The 12126-nt window shown below is 36.5% G+C and overlaps 2 pseudogenes; both read right to left on the bottom strand.

Annotated features, from left to right (window-relative positions):
• Nucleotides 1–2662: 2662 nt before the first annotated feature.
• Nucleotides 2663–6211, bottom strand: Mdm4-ps (transformed mouse 3T3 cell double minute 4, pseudogene; annotated as a pseudogene).
• Nucleotides 9761–9908, bottom strand: Gm52474 (annotated as a pseudogene).
• Between the last annotated feature and the right edge of the window lie 2218 nt (nt 9909–12126).

The following is a 12126-nucleotide window of genomic DNA, read 5'->3' as shown; positions in this document are numbered from 1 at the left end:
TCTACTGAGCAGGCGGTCAGGAGAGCCACACTCACTTCCAGAATAAAGGATTCTCAATATAAACCTCAGAGCACAGTCGACCAAGACTACTAGCTTCCTCCATCTTCAAGGCAGTCAGAGTTTTTAAGAGTTGTTCCTCCATAGTTGCCACATCAAACTGAGGTAGAAACGGGTAGCTGTGTGTGTTGGCTTTACAGGTGAGAAAAACTGTAGGTTACAACTTCCAGAGTAGGACACAAGCTGCTGGCTAAGAAGGCCAAAAGCGCTGCATCTCCTCCTGTTTTCTCTTAGGGGGTCGTTCTTACTGAAAGGGAAGTGAAAACTATGGGCAGGAAGAGGGGGAAGATTGACCTCAAATTCCTTAGTGCTCAAACAAGCCAATATCTCCACAAAGGAAGCCAGATGACAGCTGTGCCCTCCCAGCTTCCCCCCTCTCTGCTGGAGCTCATGGTCCATTCTGTAACCACAACACTGCTCAGGACAGGCTGAAAGAGGACCCTACATAAGTACACTGTACTACTAAACACCCAAGGTGACAGATGGCCTCTGGCATAAAAGCAATGTCCAAATGCAGCTAACTCAGAAATAGGAGACCATAAAAGCGGTGAGGAGGGAGGGAGAATGAAAGGAAATGTTTACACACATCAAATACTTGCTGTTTAAGAATACAAAGCACCTTTAGGTAACAAATTAAATTTTCTTATTGGCCCTCAAGTGTCACAACACAATGCTAATATTCAGTAAAGCTTTTGCCAAGCTCCAAAAACCACTGAAGCAACTACCTGCCCTCTTAGCTTATCTCTGACTCCTCCCACTTAAGAAATGGACTTCTACTGTGCTGTGCTCCTAGATGGGACTGAAGGGGAAGCCTATGCAAAGACACATAAGCAGCACCATGGATATGAGATCATTTTTGGTAACATCAGTTACATGGGCGTGGTGGTAGAAAGGCAGACATCTGTGAGTTTGGGGACAGCCTAATCATAAAGCAAATTCTAGGTAAACCAAATAGCAAGACTCTGTCTCTGAAAACATAACAAAAAAACAAAAACAAAACAAACAAACAAACAAAAAAACCCTAAGACTATCAAGGTAAGGTCAGAAATAATTTACAATAAAAGTTTAACAATGCTACATTCACCAATAATGGCATTACTTGGGATTGCACATTACATCAAAAGATCTTAAAATGTCTACAAGACAGTCTTTCACAAGAGGGGAGAGCTGGTAGGTCCTCTAAAGAAAACATATAGTATCTGCAAACCATGAAGAACTATCAACAGAAAGACCCAAGCTAGGTCTAGGGAGTCACGTTCACCAACCACCTGTCTTGGATACTCATTAGCAGCTTAGCCTTAGAGGGCTCAACAGTTCCTCTCATAAGCTTAACTGCAACTACCTACTCATAAATCTAAGGAACCTGGTGATGGGAGCTCACGGTTCCCTATGGCAGTGCAAAATTCCACCCATCTGTAAACATTGTACACTTTACTTTTGGCACAGGACAGCGTCCAGGTTTATTTTTGAAGTGCAGGTTCTAAACAGCTAGTTCTTTATCTTTTTTTTTTAAATATTTTTTATTACATATTTTCCTCAATTACATTTCCAATGCTATCCCAAAAGCCCCCCATACCCTCCCCCCTACTTCCCCACTTCCGACACCTCTGCTCTGCACTTTTTGTCCAAGATAGAATAACAAAAACTAAGTTAAATAAAAAGCAAAATATGGCTGACAAGATGGCTCAGTGGGTAAGAGCACCTGACTGCTCTTCCAAAGGTCAGGAGTTCAAATCCCAGCAACCACATGGTGGCTCACAACCATCCGTAACGAAATCTGACTCCCTCTTCTGGAGTGTCTGAGGACAGCTACAGTGTACTTACATATAATAAATAAATAAATAATAAATAAATAAATAAATAAATAAATAAATAAATAAATAAATAAGCAAAATAAGAAATTTAGATAGGCAAAAGCAGGAAGGTCACTGCAAAGCTGAGGCCAGCCTGAGATGTTGGGTAAGGCCCAGGCCAGTCATGGTGAAACAGCAAGACTCTGTTCCAAAAGATTAGGAGAAGCATTAGAATGAAGCTGACATACTATATCATGTATCCTATTTTGAATGCAGTGCTTGGAATTAAACATCTTAATGACCCAATTCTACCCAGGAGGTCCATGTCTAGGAAATGACTAAAGTCCAGGGCTAGACATATCATAGCCTATTCTCAAGCAGGAACTGTGAGTGATGGCTTCTAGGATTACCTCTAAGCTACTGTTTCTCACTGCCATGGAGATATGGATATACAAGTCTGTTATCAGTCCCTCAGAGAGACTGCACAGCAACCCCAACAGGAGCTGCAGTATTTTCAATACAAGCAGAAGACCCATAATAGCAAGGACTTGGCCACTGAGTTTGCTACAAATAGTGAAATTATCAACTGGGAGCAATGAATGACAAGCCATGGCTAGGAAAGTTCCTTGGCAAACTGGTGGTGTGAATGAGAATGCTCCCCTATGCTCATGCTGGAGTATTTGGTCCCTAGTTGGAGGAACTACTTGGAAAGGATTAGGAGATGTGGCTTTTTTGGGGAGGTCTGTCACAAGGTGAAGGCTTTGAGGTTTCAAAAGTCCATGCCATTCCCTGGGTTCTCTCTCTGCCTCCTACTTACAGATCAAGATGTAAACTCTCAACTGTTCTATCATGAACTAAATACCTCTAAAACCATAAACTCAATAAATGCTTTCTTGTACATTCTGCCTTGGTCGAGATGTTTTGTCATAGCAATTTTAGAGTAGCCAAGACACAGAAGCTACTATCAGGAAGTGGATCTTTGCCGTGAAAGACCTGACCATGTGGTTTTTTTGGAGGAATGTGTAAGACTTTGGACTAAGAAAGGGTTCAAGGCTGTAAACAGAGCTTAATGGGTCCAGTTGGAGCCTAAAAGACAGTAGTACTGAGAGGAAGCCTAGATCAAGAGGCTGCAGGGTATAACAATTATTAACAACTGGCTAAAGACTTATTCTTGTTATGTTTTGACAAAGAATATGGCTGCCTTCTACCCTTGTCCTAAGAATTTGCCTAAGCCTGGAGTGAAAAGTAATTTCTTTGATAGAAGATGTTTCCAGAATGCCTAGTACTGGCTCTGCAGCACAATAATTAGTAATTCTTTTCATGGAATGTGGTGGTTTACATGAGAATATAAACCACAGGCTCTTAAGTTTGAATACTTGACCCCCAGTAGGTGGAAAAGGTAGATCAATTACGACACTGGGGGGCAGGCCCTGAGGTTTTCCAGGGCTCTCTTTTTCTCTGCATTCTACTTGCAGATCAAGATGTGAGCTCTCAGCTGTCCCTGCCTGCCATCATGGATTCTAACCCTCTCAAAAGCAAACCCCATTAAATGCTTTCTTTTATATTTTGCATTGGTGCTTTGTCACCGCAATTAAAGAGTAACTATGATAAGTGATCCAGTGAGAATTTGCTAAAGTTGGGTCTACTGGTAGAGCATGGGACAGACAGGGAACATGGGATCAATGCAAGATAAAGCTAACATATCTTACTAGTAATTAGAGGAGCCCCAGTGGTCCCAGTCCAGCAGGGACATAATGACATTAAGGGGACTGGATACCATGCATCTCCCCCTTTCTAACAGCAGGAGCCATAGGAAAAGCCAAGACAGCTAGATTGCCCTCAAGTTCAATAGTTCTAGGGACTTGGTCTTTAAAATGATGTACTCATATCCCTGGGGAAACATCAAGATGGCCCCATGTGTTCAGTGGACACAGAACAGGCATAGGGATTCAGCGTGAAGATCTTCAGTTCATATATTGATATTATACTAAGTTGATGTGGTCTAAAATGACTAAGCAGAATTGAAGATATCAATTTGTTCCCCTCCTTTCACAGCTGCTATATTCCTTGCCACTGCCTCAGAATGTGAACAACTGCAGAGCACAAAATACAAAACACCCAGCCAGCTTGAGAGACAAATGCAAAGTGTGGGCAACGAAGTCTGTGCCTTTCCTTTTTAGAACTGATAATAAGGCTGTGAAGAGATGTACACCTGTGTTACCTGACCTAAAACTAAGAGATTTCAGATGGGCATAGTGGGGCGGCCTATGAGCCTATGAGTACATAGGTGGTAGAGACAGGTATCAGGAATTTAAGGTCATCCTTGGCTACACAATGAGCAACTGATTGGATATGTCCTCTTCAGTGATAGCCCTAGTATTTAATAGCTGCTTTAGATTTTGATTCCTCAAGAACATTACATCACACCAGGGTAGAGAATAAATCAATTAATGTATTATTCTTGCAATAATTTGGAAGTGAATACAAGAATGCATTGCTATGTTTGTATTGATTTTATTTCCTCCTGGGTTTACAATTTGGAAGAACAAAGTATCTTCTCATTAATGAAACCCTCAAAATTTAGCTAAAATTCCATGTATGCTTATACAAATAAACACATGCAATGGGTCACATTTATAAAAGATGTTCAACACTGATCTCATTATATGTTCCAGACCAGGATCAAAATTGGTGATCTTCTGCCCCTGCCTCTAAGAATACTGATTTTTTGATAAATGACCTGGTCCTCCTAGTATTTCTCTTTGACTGACTCAACTATGCTATAAAAACTTTAATAACCAACTGAATCTCTTTGTTACAAACAGGACACGAAGCCCCAGACTTCTTCAGTCTTCTGGCACAGTGGAAACATGTTGTCAGATGGCTCGTCTTCCCATGAATAATGTTCCCATCCCGAGGCCTTTTTTCACATAAGCTACACGGCTTCAAGACATTCTGGAAATCTTCCATACTTCCTGTTTCAGCTTTCTGCTTAGAAAAAATATCTGGTTGTTCTCTCGCGCTTGAGATGATCTGCTGGCTTTTAGAACTATGAGCCAAATCCAAAATTCCCACTGAGTTGCAAGGGTCGAACCCGGGCTTTTCCTCCTTTAAATATCCATCTTTAGGCCTAACAACAGGAGCTGAAATGTTTCTCCTATAATCGGGAACATCAATTTCTTCATTGTCCTTCTTTTCAGGTATGGCAGTAATATTAGATGTAGACGGAGAATGAGTTAATTTAGAACAATCCGAATACCAATCCTTTCTCAAGGCCCAGCAACGAAAACAGTACCTCTTGCTTGGAGAATTAAACTTCTTGCATTCCGTACACTGCCACTCATCCGCAGAGGTAAGTTCCATATCAGTATCCTCGCTCAAGAACTTGGAGTCCTCAAGATCATCATCTTTTCCCACCTCCCCCATCTCTTTGTTACTTGTTTCCCCTACTTCACTTGTTTGCTCAGAATTAGCAGCTTCAACACCTAATTGCTCTGACACAGTCTCATTTAAAAACCACAAATCATCCGTAGTGTCTGAAACAATTGCAGTACCTATATCCTGATTTGTCTGTAAATCAGTTGAGCCATTACTTTTAGGAATATCGTCGTTTCTCAAATTCCCTAGAAACCACCAAGGCAGGCCAGCAACGTCCCACTCCTCAAAATCAAGTTCAAGCCTAGATGTCTCATCTTGAGATACATGTTCTATCAAGTCTTCATCTGTTTTGGACTCTCTGCATCTACGTGGTGAGGTAGGCAGTGTGTGAGTATCCTCTTCTTCAGTTGTTTTTCTGGGATCGGAGTGCTCTGTTGCGCCGTGCTTCAGTTGGTCTTGACTTGGGAAATCCATAGCGTGATCCTGTGTGAGAGCGAGAGTCTGAGCAGCATCTGTGTGAATAGAAGATTCTTTCTTAGCCACGTCATAGAGAGGGCTTGGATCTTTCACAGAAAGTTCTGACATCCATCTCAAGAGATCTCCACCACAGTATACCATATGTTACTCCTGTTTGTCATAGAGCTGCTTCACCATTATATACTGGCCTAGATAGTGCATTACCTCTTTCATGGTGAATACTTCCCCCTGCGCACCTGCTGCATGCAAAATCTTCAAAAGCTGCAGTTTTGGCCGTACTAACTAATTTGTTCCGAAGAAACTCTGCAAGCACTTTCAGATGCTGAACACTGGGCCAAGGTGGAATGTGATGTCATTTTGGCAGTGAAGACTCCACAGTTAGCAAACTTATGGCCGCTCCATGCCCTCCTCCCCCATAGCTGGGGGAGGGGTGGCAGTCGGAGACCCTAAGGCCTGCACTGCATTTTGAAATTGCAAGCAACAGCAGCACCACTTCCGGCCTCTCATGATTTTTTTTTTTTTTTTTAATATGAGTTGTAGTGTTCATGGTGTCTCCTCACAACAATAGAAAATCTAAGTACTATAGCCACTATCATAGAATATCAGGAACAATTATACTCTTTCTAAAACTTTCTCATATTTTACTAAGTATTTATATTTTTCTAATTCTTAGTGAAAACAACCACAGTCATCATAAGTAAGACATGAAGTCTTTTACCAAGATAATCTTCTCCCATTCCCTGGTTCATTGCTTAGTCACTACTTTAAATGTTACATTGCTTAGTCACTGTTTTAGATGTTAAAATTTTAAGAACAGGAAAGATTGACTTTATTTTGAATTAATATTAATGTTAGCAGGCATATTCTTATATTTATAATAAGTTGAAATGAACTAAGTTCATTGAATAATAAAAATAACTAATTAATTTTTATTTCCAAATTCCATACTAATTCTAATAGGAAAACTAAGAGAACCAGAAAGTTAGAATAATGAGAATCAGTCTAAATTAATATAGGATTAAAATACTTGATATGTTGAATATTCTTTGGGGCGGTTTCCTAAATTTTTTTCAGGATAGCAAATAATCTACCAGAGTGTGGTCATGAGTTAGTAATGTGATATTATATTTTCCCTTAAATAACATATGGAAAATAATATAAAATTAATTATAATTTCATTAAATGTGTATGAAAGTGGAACTATATATTAAGTTGTTGGTGCTCTAGTAAAGATTTTATATTAATCTCCATGTGATAACAGAACAGTTATTTGAAAATCACATTTTTAGGATATCCAGAAGATGAATATGTTTACAATAATAAAACTAAGGACAATTACTATGAAATTTAAAAGAACTCATAGATCCTTAAATTTTGTGTACCTTACTTAAATATATAAAGTAGAAATTTTGCTTTCATGAGAAAAATAATCTTGTAATTCTATATTACTTATATAGTCAAGATCACAATTGAAACACACTTTCCTAACAGGGTGTAATTTATAAGTTCACATACTGTCTGTGATGGTTAATCTTTATTTCATCTAGGCAGGATTTTGAATCACCACAGAAACACAGCACAGAGAATGTCTAACAAGGCATTTATAGCAATGCAGCCCCTCCCTTGTTGTCCAACACTGAAAGACATGGATCTTAAAACTGCCAGTTAACTTTTCCATCTAGTTCTGTATCATTTTCCAACTAGAAAATATTAATTTAACTTGAAAAACTCTAAAATTTTAGTAGTCTATTTCTTGACCACAATTTGTATCATTGATATTACTGATGTATTAATTCTATAAACATATGTTTGTTTGGTTTATGCACCAACCCTCACTCTCCCTAGATCTCTGTATTTTTAGTGAAATTGTGTTTATTGATGGTAGATTATGTAGTATTAGAGGAGGAAATACTTTATGCATATTATTCCACCTAATTTCTATAAAAACCTTATCTATTGAAAAATATGCTAATTACTCTACTAGCAGGAAAAGAAATTGGGGATTACAATTGTTACAAATTTGGGTTTGAATATTTACTTTTTCTTTTTGTTGTTGCTATTCTTTTAAACTGCTTATATTTGAGGTATTTATGTGTTTTGTGATGTTAGTAATAAAACCAGTACTTTATGCATGCTTGGCAAGTACTGGACCACAAGGATGTTGCTTTAGTATGAACATTGATATTCTAATAATAAATAATGAGTGATTCATCATGATGAATATGTTACACATTTATCTTTTCCTTCACTTCTCATTCATGTTCTCTAATTCATCTTAGAGAAATTTTCAAACATAGCTTTATTTATCCTCAACACAATTCAGATTCTATGCCTGAATTTTAGAACAAGATTTCCTCTCCTTTCTGGGAAACTTGTATGCCAAGTTTTGTTTCTTCAAGCTTCTGTTGACAAATGCATACTTTCAACAATGATTGAATTTTATACACATTAATCTAAACTTAAAATGATTCCTCTATTTCTATTCAAGTTAATTTTTCTCTGAAACAAATGTCAAAAACTGGGGGTATTGATCTTTTTGTCCACTGTTCAGATTTGGTCGCCTTTTGTTTCTACAGCTAAACATTTACATCCCACCAACTTCCTGGGTATCTATTACATTGTAATTTTGTTTCTTCTTTCACTACCTCATTAAATCCGGTTGAGTTAAAGTCATCAGTCACCCCTAATTACCAAGTTCACTGGGTATTTTGTGTTTATCCTTTCCTCTATACTGGGAATTCATGATATCTTAGTTTTTATTCTTCCTGGGTTTATGTGACACTATCATTTACTCACATGATTCTCTCCATTCATTTTGCTTTTTCAAAAGCTGTTCTTTTACTAGTCTTAAATATATAAACAGAAATAGACAAATACAACATATTTCATATAATTGGGCATCTAATTCACTATATTTTATATTGTTTTAATATCTGTTATTCTGCTTTTATAAGCATGTCCTTCATAAGAATTTGAACTTCTTCATAAATAGTTTATACATAACTCTTGTATAGTGACACAAAAATGATAGCATATTAAAATGCTAGAAAGTCATGAATTAGAATAAAAGTAATCAGTCTTGTTTTTTATAAGAGAAATGTTGAAAGGACTGAGACAGACTGCCTCCATAGCAGGCTTAAAACTCCAGAGACTAGGCCTAAAACAGATTTTTGACCTTGCTTTGAAATCCAAAGAATTACTTTCAGAGCTAACATCGTTCTTTTAGAACATTTGCTAGCAGCTATCCAGTGGGAAAATTGCTTGAAGAGCTAACACAAATCTTTTAGAATTTTTTCTGGCTTTCTGATTTTCATTGGAAAACCCAAGAATTATTTTTAGAATTTTTCTAACAGGATTTTAGATTTGGTCAAAAAATTCAAGATTTTTTTTTCTAACAGTTTTTCTGTCTTTGATAAGAAAACCTATGAGCTATCCAAAGAACATTTAGGATTTTATTAGCAGAGAGCTATCTCGAGCAGACTGCAACACCGAGAGCTATATAGAGAGAGCTGTCTAGAAGCTATCTCAAACAGAACATAGGCAGTCAGCTTATACCCCACAATTTGACTTTCAGTCATTTGTTTCACCATTCCCAGACACCCCTTTTATGGAACCCCTGTCTAATCTGAGGCTGATTCTTGGTAATACAGGCCCATATCTCTTTAATTCTTAAAACCAATACTGGTGTTATAGTTGAAAATCCAGAAAATATTTAAGAGTCCTGATTTTAAAAAGTAACAGTGACCATATAAGGGACTCAGATGAACAGACAAATGAAATGAGGAAATCAAATCATCAATTACATAAGAATTATAAATAATTTCTGCTGAATATTGGGGATCATAAATTAGAAAAGCAAACAACAAAAGGCATGTAAGTTCAGATAGGTGCAGGTATAATAATAATGTGTGTCTTTGGTACTCCATTCTCATTTTTAGATAGATCAGCTAAGAACATTAAAAAAATACTTATACCAAGTGTGACTTTATAAAAGAAAGCTGTGAATTTATTGTAAACTATGAGCGGTACTGATTGTAAAATGTTCTTCCCACAACATACCCTTTTAGAAAAATAATTGCAAAAATGTCACCTCATGATTTGCTTGCTTTAATCAATTAATTATCTAACAAACTGATGAAACACAAGTGGTTAGAATGTTTTTTTTTTTTACACTTGATCTTAGCCAAAAGGCCGAGAAGCGATAGAAATTTTTTTTTTTTTTTTTTTTTTTTAGTGCTTAATATACTAAGCTATTAGGAAAATGAAAGTTAAAATTTAAAATATCTACCATTGCAAAAAATTACTATGTGATTTTTTTATTTGCAGCTTTATCATAAAGTTAAAAGATTTTGTAAAAGCTGATAAATACTTTAGAAAATTGAGAAAAAGAAAGCTATACTCACTTCTAGTGGTAGTGTAAACTTCTCCAGCCATTTTGAAAATCCATTTGAAAGTTTTGTAATACATATAAAGTAGAACTATCATATTACCCACCTTCATTCCTTCTGGATGTCTAAACACATATCCAAAGAACTCACAATATTATCAGAGAGATACTTGTACATCTTTGTTTATTTGACACAGAATTCACAATGGCTCTGAAAATGTGACCAATCAACATGTCTCTGAATAAATGTCTGCCTTATGGTTTCTATTGTTGTGAAGAGACACCATGACCATGGCAACTCATATAAAGAAAAACGGTTAATTGGGGCTAGCTGAATTGCAATTTTATAGGTTTACTTCATTAACTTCATTGTGGTAAGCTAAACAATATGCAAGCAGACATGTACCTGGAGTGTAGCTACTGGAAGAATCAGGAGAGAGAGAGAGAGAGAGAGAGAGAGAGAGAGAGAGAGAGAGAGAGAGAGAGAGAAGAGAGAAGAGAGAAGAGAGGGGAGAGGGGAATATATTAGCTATGTATTAAATAATATCTATTTTATGAAAATACTAGATCTCATGTTCTCTACTTTACTATTGAAAGGATATCTGAACACAAAATGAGACAAGATAAGTATACAAATTTTTATGTCATTCCAAATTAAAGACTACGAATGAGCACAAGCCAAAATATTAATATTTTACTTTTCAATTAAATGTCCTTGTGAAATTTGTCAGTTTTAAAAATATACTAAGTATAACTTAGAATATTACATTTCAAAAGCACATAAACTAAAATAATTGCATATTAAAAATCACTGACAGGTACTAAACTGCGCATTAACTTTAGGAAGTACCACATAAATGAACTTTAGTTAGATATTTCAATTAAAGCCCTAGGGGTTTTCCATGTAAAATTTAAGCAATGTATTTTATTGTTTTTAATTCTCTAGTGATTTAAGTTTTTAACGCAACAAAAGGAAAATATATTTACACAGTGATATTTGATCTAAAGTTTGAAGAATTTTCTTATACTTGTTAAAACTATAATTGACTTCAGTATAAGTAGTAAAATATTGACCATGGTTTAGCTAATATTTTAATTGTTTATAAATAGTTGCAAAGAAATTGTGCCCAAGCCTAGATAAAACATATTTGAATTGCTTATTAAAGCCCTTGAAAATGCAGATTGATCAGGCTTATATCGTAAGTCATGTATTTCCAATTTTATTTTTTAATCAATAAATTTATGGAGGATGGGGGATTCTACCCTCTTTCAACTATACAAATACTCATTACTCAATTTTTGTTTTATTTTATTATTTTTTGTTTGTTTCCTTGTTTTTGAGATAAAGTTCCTCTGTGTAGTCCTGAGTGTCCTGCAACTAGCCCTATTTACCACGCTGGCCTACTACTACCCAGAGCTCTGCCAGCCTTTGGCTATGAAGTGCTGGGATTAAAGGCATGTGCCACCACTCCCAGCTCATTCTTCAACTTTTAAATTTAGGATTTACCAGATTTCAGATATTTCCACAGACCTTTAAGGACATTCTAACTTCATATATAAGGGTAAATATATATGTCTCTGTGTGCAGGTCATAAGTGCTGCAGAGGTTCTTAGCAATGCAAATCTTTAGTGGAAATGTGAACAAAAGACATACAGCCCAAAAATAGTGTCCTAGACATAGGGAAAAGCAAGTGTAATACCCAGGAGTATGATTTTTATATGGATGAAATTTCAAGAGACACACTCATACCACACTCAAACTACAGCTATCAGTGTAATCAAACTAACAATGATATTTTTTTCAGAAGTTATTAATGTTGTATGGCTTTCCCTCGAGAGACATTTACAAATGTATATTTATGTATCCAAAATAGGGTACTGACAGGAAACAAAAATGTGATGGAAATAAAGTCTAGCATGGTGAAACAACGGGTTTACTGGGATTATGTCATCAGAGATGAAGGGCTAGTAGTAGGAATGTAAGTGGTAGTTCACAAAAGATACAACCCTGGAGTTGTCTGCAAAACACGTGGT

This window comes from Mus musculus, chromosome X, assembly GCF_000001635.26.
Source record: "Mus musculus strain C57BL/6J chromosome X, GRCm38.p6 C57BL/6J".
In the NCBI taxonomy this organism is placed as follows: Eukaryota; Metazoa; Chordata; class Mammalia; order Rodentia; family Muridae; genus Mus; species Mus musculus.
Note: the sequence above shows the minus strand (reverse complement) of the source record. Positions and strands in the feature narration are given on the sequence as shown.